The following is a 20,915-nucleotide window of genomic DNA, read 5'->3' as shown; positions in this document are numbered from 1 at the left end:
GCAGGGAGCCTGATGCAGGACTCGATTCCAGGACCTGGAGATCATGACCTGAGCCAAAGGCAGACACTTAACCATCTGAGCCACCCAGGAGCCCCTGTGAGGGTGTTTTTTAGAGGTGATTAACATTTAAGTCAGTAAACTTTGAGTAAAACAGGTCACCCTCCATAATGGGCCTCATGGAATCAGCTGAAGGCCTTCAGAGAAACAGACAGAGGTCCCGCCAGGAAGAGGGAGTTCTGTCTCCAGACTGCCTTCAGACTCAAGCTGTAAGTCAACCCTTCCCTAGCCTGCCAGGCTGCCCTACAGATTTCAGGATTTGGGATTTGCCAACCTCCCTAAATATGTGAGCCGCCTCCTTAAAGTCTCTCTTTCTCTACAGCCCCCCCCACCCCGCCACAGCCACTCTACTGGTTCTGTTTCTCTGGAGGACCCTAATTAGTACAAGTAGAAATTACTGACTACCACAGTCACCACAGATTTTGAATATGTCTCCTAAGGGGCAGCTCATTTCACCTGCGGCTGACTCCTGTAGGATTTGCCAAGATGAGTCTGCTGCCAAGGGAGGAGGCAAACTGGGTTCAGGCTGCCAGGTTCCAATCCCCAGCTCCACTACTTAACTTGCTTTGTGACGCCGGCAATTCCTGGAGCCTCCACGTGCCTCAGTTTCCTCATTTGTAAAAGAGAACAGATGCTCAGATTATGTGAAGAGAAATTCAGAGAATAGATGCAAAGGATTTGGAACAGTTTCTGATACGTAGAAACTCTTCAGTAGATTTTGACGAATCTTACCGATCTGCTGGAGTCCCCGACAGGAGCCTGGCATCATAAGCAGCCAAATTATCAGCTCAGGTCAGGTTTTACCACCAAATGGGGTAGGGCAGAAACTTGGTTACCAGAGCTTTTTTGCATTTTAGATCCTTGAGGAGGGGACCTCGGAATCCGCCTCCTCTGACAGTGTCTCCACAGGACCCCGAAAACCTTGCACGGAGAGCGTGTTCAGGGAGAGATGTCCCTCGAGCGGTGGAGCGTGTCATCATACAGATCATTTCTAGGGGAGGCATCATTGAAAAAGACCTGTTTTTCAGACGCAAGCAGGCAATGACAGCCGTTGCTTCTGGAGACCTGTCCTGGGGTGCGAGTGCAATGCCATGCCCTTGGGGGAGCGAACATTCTTGTCTATTTGCTGTGCTGTTTGTCACTTCACACTCCGCCCTCCTGTTTGTGACACCAATCGCTAGACCCCGCCCCACCTGGCAGTGTGCTGGCAGGAAGCCTGGGGCCACAGGCTCCTGCTGAAATGCGAGGAACTGGAATCCTAGTCCTTTAGCTGTTCAACGGAGATCTTTCGATCTTTCGAGCACTTACTCCATGCCAGATACCAGAAGCTCTTTGTGGGGTGCTCCGTGGTCTAGAATGTGCGTTCACATTCGTTGCCTCTTCCCTTCGAGGAAGATGGAGTTCGTACCCTGAGCCTCAACCCTCGTGAAGAAGTGGAGTCTGGGGAAGTTGAAATGTGGCTTTAAGGCACCGAGACGTAAACCCGGTTCTTTACTTTCTTTTACACCAGGAGTAACAGAAGTTTGAACATGGGCTGGAACTACATTTTTGTGTGTGTGTTGTTTTGCTTCAGTGGTAATTTGTCATCGTAATTTGTGACATAAACAAACGCACAATTTATTCTGGATGTTTGTACCAAATAGAAATACCAAATTGCAGGGAAAAGGGGGAAAGAAAGGAACATTTGGTATTATAAGGAATAACAGAATCACAAAGAATCAAAGGCAACCTGGTACAGGGTTCAGTGGCCTCTTCAGGGTGCCTGACGTATGATTAAACTACAATCATCAAAGCTTTTACAAGTGATTATTCTAAACAAGAACATTTATATAAAAAGAAGGACAAATTGACTTTTTTTCTTAGGTTTTTTTCAAGTTGAAGTTCGTAACATACAGTGTAGTGTTGGTTTCAGGAGTAGGATTTAGTGATTCGTCACTTACAGGAACTTCGGTGCTCATCCCAACAAGTGTCCTCCTTACTGCCCGTCACCCACTTAGCCCTTCCCCCCGCCCCCCTGCCCCTCCAGCAACCGTCAGTTTGTTTGTTTTCTGTAGGTAAGAGTCTCTTATGGTTTGCCTCCCTCTCTGTTTTTAACTTACTTTATTTTTTCCTTCCCTTCCCCGTGTTCCTCTGTTAAGAAGTACAAATTGACATCTACATTCTACTTTAGTTAAATGAAGGCACTCCATAATCTTAATATTCTTTTTTAAAAGATTTTATTTATTGATTTGACAGAGACAGCGAGAGAGGGAACACAAGCAGGGGGAGTGGGAGAGGGAGAAACAGGCTTCCTGCTGAGCAGGGAGCCTGATGCGGGGCTCGATCCCAGCACCCTAGGATCATGACCTGAGCCGAAGGCAGATGCTTAACGGTTGAGCCATCCGGGCGCCCCCGAGTCTTATTATTTTGTAATAAAGTAATCTTTATCTATTCTTCTCACAGCTGTGCCAAGTCTTCTCTTCCAAATGTAGGAAGGACTATGAACCATAAATGCTCTAACTAAACTGGTTGGCATTAGTACAATGAATTTTTCTTCTGCTGAAGAAGAAATACACTCACTTAAAGTGAGTGTACACTCATACACATACACACTTAAAGTGAGTGTATGTTAAACCGAGGTCTTTTGAGATAAAGGTGGTGGTGTGCTCAGCAGCCGTTAATGTTACACTGGAACGGTTACTATTCTGCTAAACTTCATTACTGCAGAAGAGAAATGTTCCACCATGGTTTTCATGCACAGGTAGGTCTTGTCTTCTGAGCTTCAGAGATGCCCAAGATGTACAATTTTTTCAAAAAAAGATTTTATTTATTAATTTGAGAGAGGGAGAGAGAGAGCGCACACAAGTGGGGTGAAGGGCAGAGAGAGAAGCAAACTCCCTACTGAGCTGGGTGCCCCATGTGGGACTTGATCCGAGGATGCTGGGATCATGACCTGAGCCAAAGGCAGATGCTTAAACCACTGTGACATCCAGGCACCCCAAGGTCTACCTTTTAGAGAATTGGCGTCTCTTATGTAGCTAACATGCCCATCATCCACTTTCATCTCAACAGTCACTGTGACTTAGAGTTCTTTTGTTGTGGTAAACATCAATTTTTTAAATACATAGCTTCTGTAGTGACAGCAGGAGCTAAGGGATCAAACTCTACTACCTCGTAGTAATTGGGTGGCTGGAGATCATTCTTTGTCATTGTTGAGTGGTTGGGGGCAAGGATGACAGTCTCTGGCTTGACGTGTTTCTGGAATGGTCTGTAGACTAACTGGCTACAGTAGGAACATTACATTTGAATGTTCTGGAACACTCTCATACGTAGGATTTCAGGTGAGGTTTTGCCTGGTCGTTTGAGTAAACAGGACTGTTTCTGTGTTTATCAGAGCTAACAAATCCATCTGTGGATGAAGACTCGGTTTCCAGTTGTTTGTTACAGCAGGACTTTAAGTCTGAAAGCTGAGCATTCATGGGGCTGAGCTCTCCCAGAGTGGCCGCATGCACTGAAGGGCTGGGACTTAGGTCAAGGAGATCACAGGATGGGACAGGAAGTTCACTGGTGCTACTGGCATCTTCCCTCTGGTTCTTATTTTGCTCCAAAATCCTTTGTTGTTTTCAAGTAAAGCTCTCATCCAAGGATAGCATGATTGAAATCCTTGTTCTCTTGAATTCGCGCAACAGTTACATCTTTATTCTCTATTAGTATGAGCAGATCCACGATGCTGACCTGCGTCTCCTGACCCATCTTACAGAGTTTCTGCAGTAGCTCTACGTCTTCATGGTTTTCAGACCGAGGAACACAGGGGCTCTGCTTCAGGATGGTGGAGAGTACCCTCACATTCATTTTCGCCACATCCAATTCACTGTGCAATTGTCCGATCTGGTTTGGGGCCAATGTTAATAGTAGAGCTCTGGAGAACAATTTCAAAAAGAAGAGCTGGTACAGTAAGAGTCAGTGAGACCTGAGCAATCTCTCGTCTTGCTGATTCAGCCTTGGCATCTGAGGGAGGAAACGGAATACCTTTCTTAAGAAGGTCAAGGTATGCTTCTTCCACGTCACTGACATCCATACCTCCTGGGAAACACTGTGACCAGATCTTAATGAAATGTAAGATTCTACTCTGAATGTCTAATGGCAAAATGTATCTGGGATTCAACAGCTTAACTAGATTATCTTTAATGAATTCCTTCTTCATGATCAGAGACTGGAAATTTGGGCCGCAGTCCAGCGTGCCCATGTCAATAAGTGAGAAAGGAAGTTGGGTTTCTGTATGATTATAGTTTTTTTGGAAATCCTTTACTTCAGCGCTTTCCTTATATCTTTTTGCCCACCGTGGGCAGCGTGATTTATGTCACACATGTTTGTGAACTTGCCCTAGTCTTCAGTCTGCTAATGCATGTAGCCTTTTTGTATCTTGGGGTATTCTGTCCATCATCTGTAGGCTACAGATATGGCATTGTTTCAGAGGCAGGCTTCTGTTTGTCCGATAGTTGGCGTCAGTCAACACAGATGGTCTTCGTAGAAGACTACTTAGGGATCAAGTCACTAAAGACATCCCTGGTGGGGAAAGTGACTGGGAAGAAACAGAGAGTTCGAACCTTGCTCTCCAGCGCTGGGCCTTACTCCCACAGAATGCTTCTGGGTGGCCAGTTCCAAATGCCTCAGATTATTTGCCTTCTGGTTTAACCTGGAGACTTGAACTTTTCTGAGCGTGCACTGCTGTAGTTCCTGCACAGAAAGACAGCTCCTCTTGCTGTACCCTGGGGGTAGTAGCTGGTCAGGAATTCTTTCTCCGTGGAATATAGTTCTGCAAGGTCGACAGATGTAGGCTCCACTGGCTGCCTGAGCCAGGCGATCTAGAGGGGCCTCTGGGGCTGGTGCAGAAATCAGGGTGCCAGAGGAAGGGCTGAGCTCCTTCCTGTTGATGCTGGTGAGCTGGGAGACAAGGCAAACGGAGAGCAGGAAGACGGCACTGCCGGTGACTATCCTGGAGAGTATGTCAGGGCCCCTCGCAGACTAGAATAGATGCTGACCCTCGGGCCATGGCTTTCTGACAAGCAAATACGCCTCCTTTCACCTGTTTCGGCTTAAGGTGGTTAATCAGAAATTTGATATTATAAGGGCTTATTCTTCTTTGGAAGCTGTGCAGCATCGTCCAGATCCCTGCTTGAGGATTAAAGGCCTTAGTGCTCTGGCCACTGAGAAGGTTTTGGCTAATGTCTCTCTGGAAATTGCCACCTGGTGGAGAAAGTGCCTTCTTGCCCAAGGTCACACCCCTGGTGGGGACAGGCCTCATCTCATGGTGTGGAAACATAAAGTCCCCTCCCCACTTCCCGGCAGTGGGGGAAAACCTGGAAGGGCCATTCTTGCTCTAGACTTCCCTGTGGGGTTGGCTGAGACCTTGTACCTGCTCCACAGCCCAGCTTGCTTCCTTTTCTTCCATGGGTATGGAACCAGGGCACGCCCAAATGTGCCTCTGGACCTAAATCAGCTTCTCAGAGTTCGCTTCCTGGGGAACACAACCTGTGAAACCAGGTCTCAGTGGGAGGTGAAAAAAAATAGTTCTCAGATCCTTATCGTGTGAGAAAATACTCACTTTTGAGATTTTCTGCCTTTGATCATTAAAAAGGAAAGAAAAAAAAAGGACCCTTTTGGAAATTCACTAGGTCTTTCTGCCGAACTAGATGCCTTGCTGCGTATTGTTTCCCGTTGTTTACCAACTTTCACCCTGGTTTCAATTTATCTCAAAATATGAATAGCCAAATCTACTTGAAGCCATTGCGCACGTGAAATTTGGGGTGAAATTTGGGCAGAACAGAAAATTACGTGAGGAACAGGAAGGACAAGGCATTTGTTGGAACAAGAAACGCAGAACATTATGGCAAAATGGAGTACTTCTGGTAATGATGCATGGGGTTGAAATGATGTGAAAGGGAAGTCATTTAACCATGTAAATTGAATGAAGGAGCATCCCATGGGAATGACCCCAGGCCCCAGTTTTCAGAAAAAGAACATGGCACGTATCAGAATGAGGTCACCCTGACGCATGTGGCATTGGGTCCATCGGTCCTCTTGGGTTGGGAACCTGGTTTCATTCTCTGCTGGAGCATGAATTCGTTTTCATCTCAACAGTCCTTCTGCTTCTCAGAGGGTAAAAAATAGGCCCATTTTATAATATTCTGCAAGATATCTCAGGGTAGGAGCTATTTTGGGGAAGGAGGATTTTCGCAAACACATTGGCCACTCCATTTGAACTGGAGTCTCAATTAAAGGTTTTAGTAACAGGTTAAAACAGGTACATTCACTGGAGAAAAAGGAAGAGGAGGAAGGGCTGCTCCCATTGTCATTGTCTTTTTTTTTTCTAGTATCTCCTACCAAGCAACTGCTTTGGGATAATAACAAAATGATTTCACTATGGAAAAAAATGCAGAGAAGGGAACCCGGAGCCGTCTGATTGGCTAATAATGAACATAAAGGACTTCATGCTTGTTGAATGGCAGATTGAAATCCAGTGTGTATTCATGCGGATCTTATGGGGGTGGTATTGGATTGGGCCACAAATTAGTGCTGGCATTAATGAGATAGAAGCAGTAAAACACAGAGAGTTCCAATCACCGTGATCTCTGATAAGGCCCGACTGAAAGCACCCAGACCTTTCAGACGAGTTCCTATGTGAGAGCAGAGCCATAAACAACAAAGAGACATTCAAAATGGGGGAAAACCGGGGATTACATAACAGACCGAAGTGGTGTTAGAACGCTCGGTTAAAATGACAGAGCACAGCTGAGTGACAAACATAGCCTTGCCTAGAATAATGATTTTTCGAAATAGGCACTGTTTAGATGCTACCCAAGTGATCAGAGAGAAAAATTAGGCCTTTTTATTGTAGGGAAGTTCGTCAGAATGAGGAGCCGCTCTGTGACCAAACCACTACCGCTGCCCTTAACCCCGACACACCTTCTCTGCGACGTGTATTGGGATTTATGGCTGATGACGCTCTTAACGTTTGTCATCCTGTTCTGTCCTCGCAGATTTTGCACACTGAGAGTTGAATGCATGTCTGTACACCCAGGTAACCGTAGAAGTCCGGGACTGCGGGAACTGGACCTTACTCATTTTGTGAAGCTTCTCCTCTTTTCCATTTGATTATTCGTGAATCCTCCTAAGTAATTTATTTCCAAGAACACTGCCAGGCGAAAAATCTCCCTTTGCCAGCATTTCCGGGATTATCTGGCATATACAACAAATGCTGTTATGGAAAAATTATATTACATAAAGACATTAAGTTGATGAATGAACAGAAGACACCATGTACCATTAACGTGGGTGGTTTGCATTTGCATGGCAGGAATTCTCGGTTAACCTCAGTCTGCAAAACTCACCCACACCCAGGCAGGCAAACGAGGTTTTGATGAGCACCTGTGCTCTTTCTAGAACCTCCTGGCTTCCTAGAGCCCGGTCAGTAACTTTTCAGGAATTGGTCTCCATGTTGTCTCAGGTGAACCAGCTGGCGCCTCTCCCCCTGGTACCACCCATGCTTACTTGTGACTCAACCTCCAGTCTTCTATTTCCTGAACCTCTGGCAAATCCCTCAGTCCTAAAACAGCGAAGACCTGCCTTTTGTTCAAGGCCCACATGATGGTTGCTGTGTTGCTACAGGGGACACGATGGGTGGGAGAACTTATTCCATTTCCCTCATGGTCACCATCTTGGATTTCTTTTCTTCCACATCCTCATTTTCCATATAACCTGAGTCATTTCCGTCTTTCAAGGGCCTCGTTGGGTATGCTGGGCTTTAACCTGCGTTTTTGTAATCTCTCCTCTCTACTGAAGTTTGATGTGTGTTCAAGACAGAGCCTGACATACAGGGTATGCTTATTTAGTAAACATGGAATATGAATAGAATAGCCTCCATGAGAGACACCGTTCTATATTCATTGTATATATGAGAATGGCTAAACCAAGAGAAATCATATCCACAATCTTAGATAAAAATTTACAGCCAAGGAGACCCCTAGAAATCAACTAAGCTTCTCTACCTCATCCCCATTGTTCGTTTTGGTAAGAAAATTAAGTTAGAGGAAATTGGCTTTCCCAGTATCTCGTAGTTAGTGGGTGGTTTGTAAAGGCTAGAACCCTGAGCCATGGTTAATGTCTGGGTTTCCATGGGTAATTTTTTGAGGTTAAAGACAGTAGACATAAAGATCCTTCTGTGTGTGCTGTATTGATCTTATTTCAGTATCTTTCTGCCAGGTGTGGCATGCCAGTGATTTTTTATTTACACTCCAAGATGATTTAATGTCTTTTCATACCAGGAATTTAGGAAGAAGCTGGAAGACTTCCTGAACTGGCCGTTACGGAACCAGAGAATCTTAAGGTCAGAAGAGGTGGTTCGGATTCCCTAGACCAGTCATGCTCTAAAGTTTGAATCTCCATCTACAACATTCTGACAGTCGGTCAGCCAGATGCTGTCAGAATTCCTAGCCTCTCTTTTTGGGCAGCACTCACTCTTGGGATTTGACCAAAAGCCATCTTCCTGGAGCCTTCATGTGAGGACCAAGTGCACCCCTTTGGGGACACTCAGAACAACTGAATTTCTGGTCCCCGTGGCTATTCTTCCAGTTTGGTTCTCCATGATGTAGCTCTTTCTCCATTAACATTTTTTGTTGTTTGTTGGGTTCTTTTTTGTTTGTTTTTGTTTTTGTTTTTGTTTTTAACCAGTGTTTCCCAACCTTTTGAAATCCACAGCAGATACTGAAAATGATATTTGCATAGCATCCTGGGGTGAACCTGAGGAGAGAATTAGGGATGTCTATCTGGGGAGTAGTGAAAAATTCAATATATTTTTTCATTATAGTATACAATTATGAGAAGAAAATGAAATATAAAATACTAGGGAACATGTTAAATACTGAAGTTGTAGAAAGTGTCAAATGTTTGAAAATGAAACTTAGCTTGATTGCATGAACATAACCTTTAATACCAGGTTTTATGTTTGAAAGGCTACTTACGATTCCTAATCGAGACTTGTTAATGATGGGATGCCTGGGTGGCTCAGTCAGTTAAGCATCTGCCTTCAGCTCAGGTCAGGATCTCAGGGTCCTGAGATCGGTCTTGGGATGGAGCCCCACATCAGGCTCTCTGCTCAGCAGGGAGTCTACTCTCCCTCTCCTTCTGTGCTCTCTCTCTCAAATAAATAAATACAATCTTAAAAAGAAAGGCTTGTTAATGATGAATTCTTCAAATTCTCAGCAGTCATGATGGACAAGAAGTCATGATTAAAAATTTAATACCATTTCTTCCAACCTATAAAAAACATATGGTAGTTGAAATTATAATTCAAGATTCTAATAGCTCTCTCTTTACTTTCATTGACAAATAGAATGTTGACATTCCTCATGTTGGTGAGAAACCCAACTAAAACTAAACCCAATGCAACTTTTCATGTTAAGGATTTTCAAATATGCTGAGGCTCCGTTTTGCAGAAGGTACACGCATTGTCAGAGCAGACCCCCAGCAGTGTGGATGCCTCCTGGAGGAGTACATCAGTACACACAGCGGGAAGTTGTTGTTCTATGTGAAGACAGGGACTCAGGACAGCACGACGCATATCCACTGGAGCACCTGCTGGCTCCTTCTCCTACTCCCCACTTGTAACCAGCAGCTGTTAGGCTAACAGTGCTCTCTGGGCACCTGGAAGAGGAACTACCTCAGCAGCAGCCTCTCCACCCCACTTTCAGGGTGGGCAGCCGTGCTCTGCCTCTGGCTGCCAGGGTAGATGGAAAGGCTTCTTGTTTCTTAATCTTCTTGTTTATGCTCAGAACATCCAGGCTGAGTAGCAAGTGCCAAGTGTTACTTTTCATGTCTTCCTTCCGGGGGACTGGGAAAGGCATCCTGGCCCCCACTGGGTGTGGACAGTGCTTGCACAGCACCTACCAGGGCTGCCTGGGCCATAGCTGACTGGCATGGGGGCTTCAGTTCTCCAGGTCCTGCTCAAGAGCTGAGTGATCCAGCTCCAGGCCCAGCCTTTAAACAATTCAGAGCATGCCATGATGCCAAGGCACACAGATCTTTTGCTCATTGCTTCCATGATGCGCATTCAAGTTCTTTCATCATCATGGGCTTTCCCTGAGGTCGTATCTGATTGATTTCTATCCTTTTCACAGCCTGATGCCCAGACCTGAACCCCAGATGCAATCTAATCAGCAAAGGAGACCCGCCCCTCTCCAACCAGGGATCTGCCCCTCTCTAGACATAGATACAGCGCTTCTAAGACGCATTTCTAGCATCTACATTATGTCCTCTTGTATTAAACTTCTTGAATATTTCAGCCTTTAAGTGGCTAAATTTGTCTGGGGGGAAAAAAAAAAAGCCTGCCCCGCTGGGCACAAATGATAAGGGCAGTAATTTATGTGAGTTAAAGGCAAAATCTTGGTTGAATACAGGGAGACCAACTGCCTCTAAGGCAACACAACTCTGTCACAGAGATAGTGGCATGTCTCCTTGCTTTGGCAAAGGAGGGTGAGTACAAATGCTAGTTAAATGAGGAGAAGGCATGTTACTGTTAGTGAACCTAACCTTCTGATACCATGACAAAGAGCGTGGACATTTTTCTATAGGTGATGGCGGTAGTTGCGTTTGAGGAGGCGAGCAGCCCAATCTAGTTGTGCACTTTTACTTTGCTCTGGGTTAGGTTTTTTTCCCCTTGTAACTTCTTTTCCTCCTTTTAAATAAGCTAGTTATATTGAAATATGTATAAAGAAAAATGTACCCTGAGAAAAAAACTGAGGGTTTTGGGGGGTGGGACATTGGGTGAACATGGTGGTGGGTATTATGGAGCACTGGGTGTGGTGCATAAACAATGAACCTTGAAACACTGAAAATATAAAATAAAATTTTTTTAAAAAGCAAGAAAAATGTACCGATCATATAGGTACCCCTTGATATGAACTATTAGAAAATAAACACACAAGTCAAGAAATAGAACATTACTAGGAACCTAGATTACTTACTTCCACTTACCAAGCACTTCCCTTCCTCCTTGCCCAGAGGTAGCCACTCTCCTTACTTCTAATACATAGGTTAGTTTGCCTGTCTGGGACTTCATAAATCGACTCATATATATTCTTTTGTGTTTGGCCAATGTTGTTCAACATTGTGTCCATGAGGTTCATGTGCATTGTTGAGTGTAGCCATACTTGGGTTCTTTTTTCATTACTGTCTAGTATTTCAGTGTGTGGATATACCACATTTCATTTGTCCTTCCATCATTATCTGGATATTTGGCTTGCTTCCAATGTTTGGCTCTCATGAATAATGCTGCTAAGAGCATTTGTGTACATGTCAGTGGCCCATATTCATGATTTTAAGGGATTATTGTGTTTTGTTGCCGCTTGGAACGGATCTTCCCTGGAGGAGAGCCTAGGCATTCTTCTCCCTGGGCACAAGGCAAGTAGAGATTCCTTCTCGAACCATAAAGTTGCTCCCTGCAAAATAAAAACTTCGTATTCCCATTTTTTTTTTTTTTTGGTTTGATAAAGTGTGTATGTATGTATTTTATTTCCAGTGTAGTTAACGTACAGTGTTATATTAGTTTCAGGGGCACAATGGAGTGAGTCGACATTCTATATATCACTCAGTGCTCCTCAAAATAAGTGAAGACTTAATTCCCTCCTGTTTTTTTAAGGTGCTTTCCTCTCTTTGAATTCCAAATGTGCAGTCCACATCTGTGCAAATGAAGAAAACAAAAGACTGAGTTGTGAGACTGTTTATTTTTTTTCTTTTTTTTAAATTTTAAAAGCCAGCCACCCTATCCCTAACCTCCCCACCCCCCAGCAACCTTCAGTTTGTTTCATGAGATTAAGAGTCTCTTATGGTTTGTCTCCCTCCCAATCCCATCTTGTTTCATTTATTCCTTCCCTATCCCCAAGACCCCCCACCCTGCCTCTCACATTCCTCATATCAGAGAGATCATATGATACTTGTCTTTCTCTGATTGACTTATTTCGCTTAGTTTAATACCCTCTAGTTCCTTCCACATCTTTGCAAATGGCAAGATTTCATTTCTTTTGATGGCTGCGTAGTATTCCATTGTATGTATATACCACATCATCTTTATCCATTCATCTGTTGATGGACATCTAGGTTCTTTCCAACAGCCAACAGTTTGGCTGTTGTGGAAATTGCTGCTGTAAACATTTGGGTGCACGTGCCCCTTTGGATCACTACGTTTGTATCTTTGGCTAAATACCCAGCAGTGTGATTCCTAGGTCATAGGGTAGCTCTATTTTCAACTTTTTGAGGAAACTCCATGCTGTTTTTCAGAGTGGCTGCACCAGCTTGCATTCCCACCAACAGTGTAGGAGTGTTCCCCTTTCTCTGTGTCCTCTCCAACATCTGTTGTTTCCTGACTTGTTAATTATAGCCATTCTGACGGGTGTGAGGTGGTATCTCATTGTGGCTTTGATTTGTATTTCCCTGATGTTGAGCGATGTTGAGCACTTTTTCGTGTGTCTGTTGGCCATCTGGATGTCTTCTTTGCAGAAATGTCTGTTCATGTCTTCTGCCCATTTCTTGATTGGGTTATTTGTTCTTTGGGTGTTGAGCTTGATAAGTTCTTTATAGATTTTGGATATTAGCCCTTTATCTGATATGTCATTTGCAAATATCTTCTCCCGTTCTGTCAGTTTCTTTTGTTTTTTTTTCCTTTGCTGTGCAAAAGATTTTGATCTTGATGAAGTCTCAATAGTTCATTTTTGTCCTTGCTTTCCTTGCCTTTGGTGATGTTCCTAGGAAGAAGTTGCTGTGGCTGAGGTTGAAGAGCTTACTGCCTGTGTTCTCCTCAAGGATTTTGATGGATTTCTTTCTCACGTTGAGGTCTTTCCTCCATTTTGAGTCTATTTTTGTGTGTGGTGTAAGGAAATGGTCCAGTTTCATTTTTCTGCATGTGGCTGTCCAATTTTCCCAGCACCATTTGTTGAAGAGACTGTTTTGGTTTTTTTTTTCCATTGGATATTCTTTACTGCTTTGTCGAAGATTAGTTGGCCATAGACTTGAGGTCCATTTCTGGGCTCTCTATTCTGTTCCATTGATCTATGTGTGTGTTTTTGTGCCAGTACCATACTGTCTTGATGATTACAGCTTTGTAATAGGGCTTGAAGTCTGGAATTGTGGTGCCACCAACTCTGGCTTTCTTTTTCAACATTCCTTTGGCTATTCGGGGTCTTTCCTGGTCCCATATAAATTTTAGGATTATTTGTTCCATTTCTTTGAAAAAAATTAATGTATTTTGATAAGGATTACATTAATTGTGTAGATTGCTTTAGATAGTATAGACATTTTCACAATATTTGTTCTTCCAATCAAAGAACATGGAGTGTTTTCCATTTCTTTGTGTCTTCCTCAATTTCTTTCATGAGTACTTTATAGTTTATACAGATTCTTTGCCTTTTTGGTTAGGATTATTCCTAAGTTTCTTATGGTTTTGAGTACAATTATAAGTAGGATTATCTTCTTAATTTCTCTTTCTTCTGTCTTACTGTTGGTGTATAGAAATGCAACTGGGGGCTCCTGGGTGGTTCAGCGGGTTAAAGCCTCTGCCTTCAGCTCAGGTCATGATCCCGGGGTCCTGGGATCGAGCCCCGCATCGGGCTCTCTGCTTGGCTGGGAGCCTGCTTCCTCCTTTCTCTCTCTCTGCCTGCCTCTCTGCCTACTTGTAATCTCTATCTGTCAAATAAATAAATCTTAAAAAAAAAAAAAAAAAGAAATGCAACTGATTTCTGTGCGTTGATTTTATATCCTGAAACTTTACTGAATTCCTGTATGAGTTCTAGCAGTTTTGGGGTGGAGTCTTTTGGGTTTTCCACATAAAGTATCATATCATCTGCAAAGAGTGAGAGTTTGACTTCTTTGCTGATTCGGAGGCCTTTAATTTCTTTTTGTTGTCTGATTGCTAAGGCCAGGAATTCTAGTACTATGTTGAGTAGCAGTGCTGATAATGGACATCCCTACCACATTCCTGACTTTAGGGGAAAAGCTCTCAGTTTTTCCCCATTGAAAATGATAGTCGCTGTGGGTTTTTCATAGATGGCTTTCATGATATTGAGGTGTATACCCTCTATCCCTAGACTTTGAAGAGTTTTGATCAAGAAAGGATGCTGTACTTTGTCAGATTTTTTTTTTAGCATCTATCATATGGTATCATTTGGTTCTTGTTCTTTCTTTTATTAACGTATTGTATGACATTGATTGATTTGTGGATCTTGAACTGACCTTGCAGCCCAGGAATAAATCCCACTTGGTTGTGGTGAATAATCCTTTTAATGTACTGTTGGATCTTATTGGTTAGAATTTTGGTGAGAATTTTCGCATCTGTGTTCATCAAGGATATTGGTCTGTAATTCTCATTTTTCAAGTGGTCTTAGTGTCTGGTTTTGGGATCAAGGTAATGCTGGCCTCCTAAAATGAGTTTGGAAGTTTTCCTTCCATTTCTACTTTTTGGAACAGTTTCGGGAGAATAGGAATTAATTCTTCTTTAAATGTTTGGTAGAGGGGCACCTGGGTGGCTCAGTGGGTTAAGCCTCTGCCTTCGGCTCAGGTCATAATCTCAGGGTCCTGGGATTGAGCCCTGCATTGGGCTCTCTGCTCAGCAGGGAGCCTGCTTCCCTCTCTCTCTGCCTACTTGTGATCTCTCTCTCTGTCAAATAATAAATAAAAAAAAATCTTAAAAAAAAATGTTTGGTAGAATTCACCTGGGAAGCCGTCTGGCCCCAGGCTTTTGTTTTTTTGGGAGATTTTTGATGACTGCTTCAATCTCCTTACTATAGGTCTGTTCAGGTTTTCTATTTCTTCCTGGTTCATTTTTGGTAGTTTCTGTGTCTCTAGGAATGCATCCATTTCTTCCAGATTATAAAATTTGCTGGCATATGGTTGCTTATAATATGTTCTTATAATTGTTTGTATTTCTTTGGTGTTGGTTGTGATCTCTCCTCTTTCATTCATGATTTTATTTATTTGGGTCCTTTCTCTTTTCTTTTTGATAAGTCTGGCCAGGGGTTTATCAATCTTATTAATTCTTTCAAAGAAGCACCTCCTAGTTTTGTTGATTTGTTCTACCGTTCTTTTGGTTTCTATTTCATTGATTTCTGCTCTGATCCTTATTATTTCTCTTCCTCTGCTGGGCTTAGGCTTTCCTTGTGGTTCTTTCTCTAGCTCCTTTAGGTGTAGGGTTAGGTTGTGTATTTGAGACCTTTCTTATTTCTTGAGAAAGGCTTGTATTGCTAAATACTTTCCTCTCAGGACTGCCTTTGCTGTGTCCCAAAGATTTTGAACAGTTGTGTTTTCATTTTCATTTGTTTCCATGAATTTTTAAAATTCTTCTTTAATTTCCTGGTTGACCCATTCATTCTTTAGTAGGATACTCTTTAGCCTGTATGTATTTGAGTTCTTTCCAACTTTCCCCTTGTGATTGAGTTCTAGTTTCAAAGCTCTGTGGTCTGAAAATATACAGGGAATGATCCCAATTTTTTGGTACCGGTTGAGATCTGATTTGTGACCCAGGATGTGATCTATTCTGGAAAATGTCCCATGTGCACTAGAGAAGAATGTGTATTCTGTTGCTTTGGGATCTAATGTTCTGAAAATATCTGTGATGTCCATCTGCTCCAGTGTGTCATTTAAAGCTTTTATTTCCTTGTTGATCTTTTGCTTAGATGACCTGTCCATTTCAGTTAGGGGGGTGTTAAAGTCCCCTACTATTATTGTATTATTGTTGATGTATTTCTTTGATTTTGTTATTAATTGGTTTATGTAATTGGTTGCTCCCATGTTAGGGGCATAGATATTTAAAATTGTTAGAACTTCTTTTTGGACAGACTCTTTAAGTATGAGATAGCATCCTTCCTAATCTCTTATTATAGTCTTTGGCTTAAAATCTAATTTATCTGATGTAAGGATTGTCACCCTAGCTTTCTTTTGATGTCCATTAGCATGGTAAATTGTTTTCCACCCCCTCACTTTAAATCTGGAGGTATCTTTGGGTCTAAAATGAGTTTCTTGCAGAGAGCATATTGATGGGTCTTGTTTTTTTATCCATTCTGATATCCTGCATCTTTTGATTGATTTGATTTAGCCCATTTACATTCAGGGTAACTATTGAAAGATATGAATTTAGTGCTATTATATTGCCTATAAGGTGACTGTTACTGTATATCGTCTCTGTTCCTTTCTGGTCTGTTACTTTTAGGCTCTCTCTTTGCTTAGAGAACCCCTTTCACTATTTCCTGTAGGGCTGGTTTGGTGTTTGCAAATTCTTTTAATTTTTGTTTGTCCTGGAAGATTTTTATCTTTTCTTCTATTTTCAATGGCAGCGTAGCTGGATATAGTATTCTTGGCTGCATATTTTTCTTGTTTAGTGCTCTGACTATATCATGCCAGTCCTTTCTGGCCTGCCAGGTGTGAGACCATTTCTTAAGGGACAGCCTGTGGGCTTCCACAAAGTAAAGGTTGGACTCAGATGGTGACATTGGAGGTTCTTTCCTACTCTGAGAACTACAAAGCAATGAGATACTTTAAAGGAAGGAGTAAGAACCCAGGCAACTTTATCTTTGTCTCTGTCTTCATGGTGATTGAAGCACAACCCTTTCTCACTCTGTAGCATATTATATCCCACTTGTTTGTTTATGGTTATTTCTCTGGCCCCGTAGGTTCTGTTCAAGGATCTGCATGAAATATTCTTCATCTTTTTTAGCTCCTAGCCTGGTGCTTGGACATAGTAGACTCTCGTCTTGAATTCATTCCTTAGACTTACCACTGGACAACCTGAGAGAGGAGGCTAGAAATTGGCCTGAGAATACATCAGAACTTTTCAAGCACCTCCAGATTTTTTTCAAATTTGTTCCTTAATGTTGATGAGCCAGTATGAACACCCAGAGGCAGAGAGTGGCTTAAAATAATAAAAACACATAGTTAATTGTTAACTGAATTTTTCTAGTGACAGGCACCATTCTATGTGTTTGACATTTATTAACATATTTAATCCTAGCAAATCATCCCCATTTTCAGGTGAGGAAGTTAAGGCTCCAACAAGTTAAGTAACTTAATTAAAGTCATCCAACCAGAAGGACAAAAACAGGATGTGAATGAAGGCTGTCTTGCTGTGGAGCTCATACTACAGGTCTTCCTCTGTGCTGTGTCTATGAAGAGATGAATAGGACCAATACCTACTGATTAGTTTTTGGTGGTGATTATTCCCTCTTTAAGAAAGAAAACAATTTCCTATGTTAATAATTCTCTGGATAAATTCAAAATCTTCCAGATGGAAGCTTGGCATGGTAATTGGGTACAGAATCCCAATCCATGGTGGAGTGGGTGAGAGCATGGGCCCTGGGGACAGATGCCATGGATTTGAGTCCTCATTTGGCCTCTTATTCCTTGTGACTTTGACAATTTATATGGTCTTTTGGAGCCCCAGTTTTCTTATCTACAAATTAGGGATAGTCATTTTTCTTTTAAATTTTTTTTTGAAAATGAAAAAAATATATAAAATAGCATTATTAAAAAATAATAAACACTCAAATGGTAGTAATATTATTGGTAGTATTAGTATTTCTATTAGTGTTATTAGCTGTGGCATAACAAAGGGTCTTTTCTTCCTAGGGGTATTTCTTTTCTGAAAACCTATTCATCTCTAGCCCTCTACAATCAGAACCTTTTCTCTCTCAGGAACTCTTAGAAGAAAATAGGCTCCATTTTCTCCAATACTCATTGTTGTGTTGTGGTAAAATATACATGACATAAAGTTTACAATTTTAACCATTTTTCATGTACAGTGCTCTGGTAGGAAAGACACTTAAATTGTGTAACCATCACGACCATCCATCTCTAGAACATTTTCACCTTTCCAGACAGAAACTCTGTATCCTTTAGACAGTAACTCCCCATTCTTCCTTGCCCCTGGCTCCTGGCAACAGCCATTCTATTTTCTCTCTCCATGAATTCTCCAACAATCTCACCTAGGACCCTGGTGTAAGTGGAATCATGCAATATTTGTCCTTTTGTGACCAGCTCATTTCATTTAGCAGAGTGTTTCCAAGGTTCATCCATGTTATAGCATATGCCAGCGTGTCCTTCCTTTTTAAGGTTGAATAGTATTCCATTGTATGTATCTATCAGTTTCTTTATCCACTCATTTGTTAATTGGTTCCTTCTACCTTTTGGTTATTGTCAATAATGCTGCTAAGAGTATGAGTATACAAACAACTGTTTGAGTCCTTGCTTTCAATTATTTTGGTATATACCTAGAAGTGGAATTGTTGAATCTTTTTGTTAATTCCAGGTTTTCCGTGTTTAATTTTTTGAGGAACCACCATACTGTTTTCCAGAGAGGCTGTACCGTTTTACATACCCACCAGCAATGCAGTAGGGTCCCAGTTTCTCCACATCTTCCCCAACACTTTAATAACAGCATCCTAATGGGTGTGCCGTGATACCTCCTGTGGGTTTTTTGGTTGGTTTGTTTTTTATCATTGTGGTTTTGATTTGAATTTTCCTGATGATTGGTAATGTTAATCATCTTTTCATGAGCTTATTGGCCATTTTCCCCCCAATATCCATTTTTTATTTTTTTTTTTAAAGATTTTATTTATTTACTTGACAGAGAGAGATCACAAGCAGACAGAGAGACAGGCAGAGAGAGAGAGAGGGAAGCAGGCTCCCTGCCGAGCAGAGAGCCCGATGCGGGACTCGATCCCAGGACCCTGAGATCATGACCCAAGCCGAAGGCAGCGGCTTAACCCACTGAGCCACCCAGGCGCCCCATTTTTATTCTCTATGAAAAACATATGCTCCCACTCAACTCTAAAAGTCCAATCAGTTCTTGCTAGGCAAATCACCACACAATATTTACTGTAGATGGTGTTTCGTATTTTCCTGATACTTCAGTATCCTCCTAGTCAGCACATTGCTGGACCACTGTAGGGTGAGTTACTTGCAATAGATGCCTAATCTTAAATGCTAGATATTAATCTTTTTTTACCATGCATTTTAGGGGGTGCTTTTTCATCCGTCTGTTGCTTAATCTGATGGGCAAGAAAGGTTTAAGTAGGAATGACACCAGTGTGCAAGTAAACCCCATTAAATGAATGATGAATGAATGATGCCTTTCTTCCCTCTCTCCCTTACCTCCCCACAAACAGTAGGTCCCTGCTAATCATCCCTTCTGTAAGACTTTCAATTCCCCCCTTCTTTCTTGCCGAAGGTCTCTGAATTCAGTAAGGTAATGCTTGCAGGGTGTCGGCTCTGTGCCCTGCACACTGTAAGCATGCCGTTGATGGTAACCTTTCCTATTAGTAGTAGCTGCTTCAAACCCTTGTTACCATTCACTGAGGCTGTTGCAGTTGTCACCTCATTTCCTGCTTCTAGTCTTGTCCCCATCAAATCCATCCCTTAAATTCTTTCAGTCATTTAAAATTTTTTTCACAGCATATATTTTATCATCTCACTTCCCTGGCTAAAAATGCTTTAGTGGCTCCCTAAAGCAATTCAGTTTCTAAGCCCAGCACATAAGGTCCTCCAGCATCTGACTCCTGGCTAAAGTTGAATCCATCTTTGGCTGCTTCCCCGTGGAACCCTAGATTCTGACCAGCGCAAATATCTACGCTTCCCTGAACACGCCACACAGCTGCACGCGTTGACTCCTCCCTGTGTACAAAACGTGTTCCTGCCTCTTTGTTCTCCAGCCACAGTCCAGCCTCTGAGACCTCACCAAGTGACTTCTCTTACCTGTTGTCTTCCCTGAGCTCAGGTTTTCCAAGATGGCTGGCCATGCCCTCATCTGTGCTCCTGTGACTTGTACATTATCACAGGTAATTCAGGTCTCCAGTGAATAAGACAGAAACTGCTGACAGCATCTCAGATGGAAGTTTGTCTAGCACTGAAAATAAAATAAAATTTTGAGGTCTAGTCTCCACTGGAAATCCTTTCACAGTATCATTTCTTCCCCAGTTGCTTTGTAATTATTTTTTTAAATGTCGGCCTCCTGACTATTATAAGTCATGGGGAAGGCCTGGGCCACAGTCTCCTTTTCCTTTATAGTGTCTGGCATGGTGTATGATACTGGACATTTATTGAGCACCATCTGCATGCCGAGCACAGCTCTAGGGGCTGTGGAAATTGTAAGGAACAAAAATCCTGCCATCCGTGAGGGAAACCTGTGCACTGCCCACCATTTTCCAATTTCCCTCCTACCCAAAGCATGATGTTATTCATGGAGTTTTTCTATGATTAGTAATATAAAGGGGCAAAAATCACTCAGAGAGAAAATACGAACTGTCAGATGAGAATGAAATTATAAGTGGTAAGAGGAGAATTAAATTAAGAGCAGTAAGCATCATGGATTTATAAAAACAAGTCATGTCAGACAAACTTAATTGCTTTTCCTGATAGAATTACCAAATTAGGGGATGGCGGGGTACAATATCCTGAGAGCAGTTTCCTTCAACAACCAGGTAATGAATATTATTTTTGAAGTTAGCAGAACCCTTTGAAATAGTATCGGTTGAAATTGGACAAAGTGAATTCAAATTGACTTTGATGTGAGTCTGGTTCACTGGCTTGACAGCAGATAGAAAAGGAGAAAAGCTAAGGCGACTACAAACAATATGGCGCTGAACTCAAAGATGTTGCCTCGCTGGAACGTGGGGGTCTTGTAAATCAGATGTGTTTATCAGGATCATTATCGAGGGTCAAAGTATGATTTTGTGGCATCTAAAAGACATTGAGAGAAAATCACAGTACTTGGGGGAAGTCATTGCACGGAGCACAGAAATGAGATGTTTCTATATTATCATTATAATGGTTTGGCCCTTGGAGCG

General features: G+C 42.3%; 1 pseudogene; it reads right to left on the bottom strand.

Annotated features, from left to right (window-relative positions):
* Positions 1-3,144: 3,144 nt before the first annotated feature.
* Positions 3,145-4,297, bottom strand: LOC123936814 (annotated as a pseudogene).
* Between the last annotated feature and the right edge of the window lie 16,618 nt (positions 4,298-20,915).

Source organism: Meles meles, chromosome 2 (assembly GCF_922984935.1).
Source record: "Meles meles chromosome 2, mMelMel3.1 paternal haplotype, whole genome shotgun sequence".
NCBI lineage: Eukaryota > Metazoa > Chordata > Mammalia > Carnivora > Mustelidae > Meles > Meles meles.
Note: the sequence above shows the minus strand (reverse complement) of the source record. Positions and strands in the feature narration are given on the sequence as shown.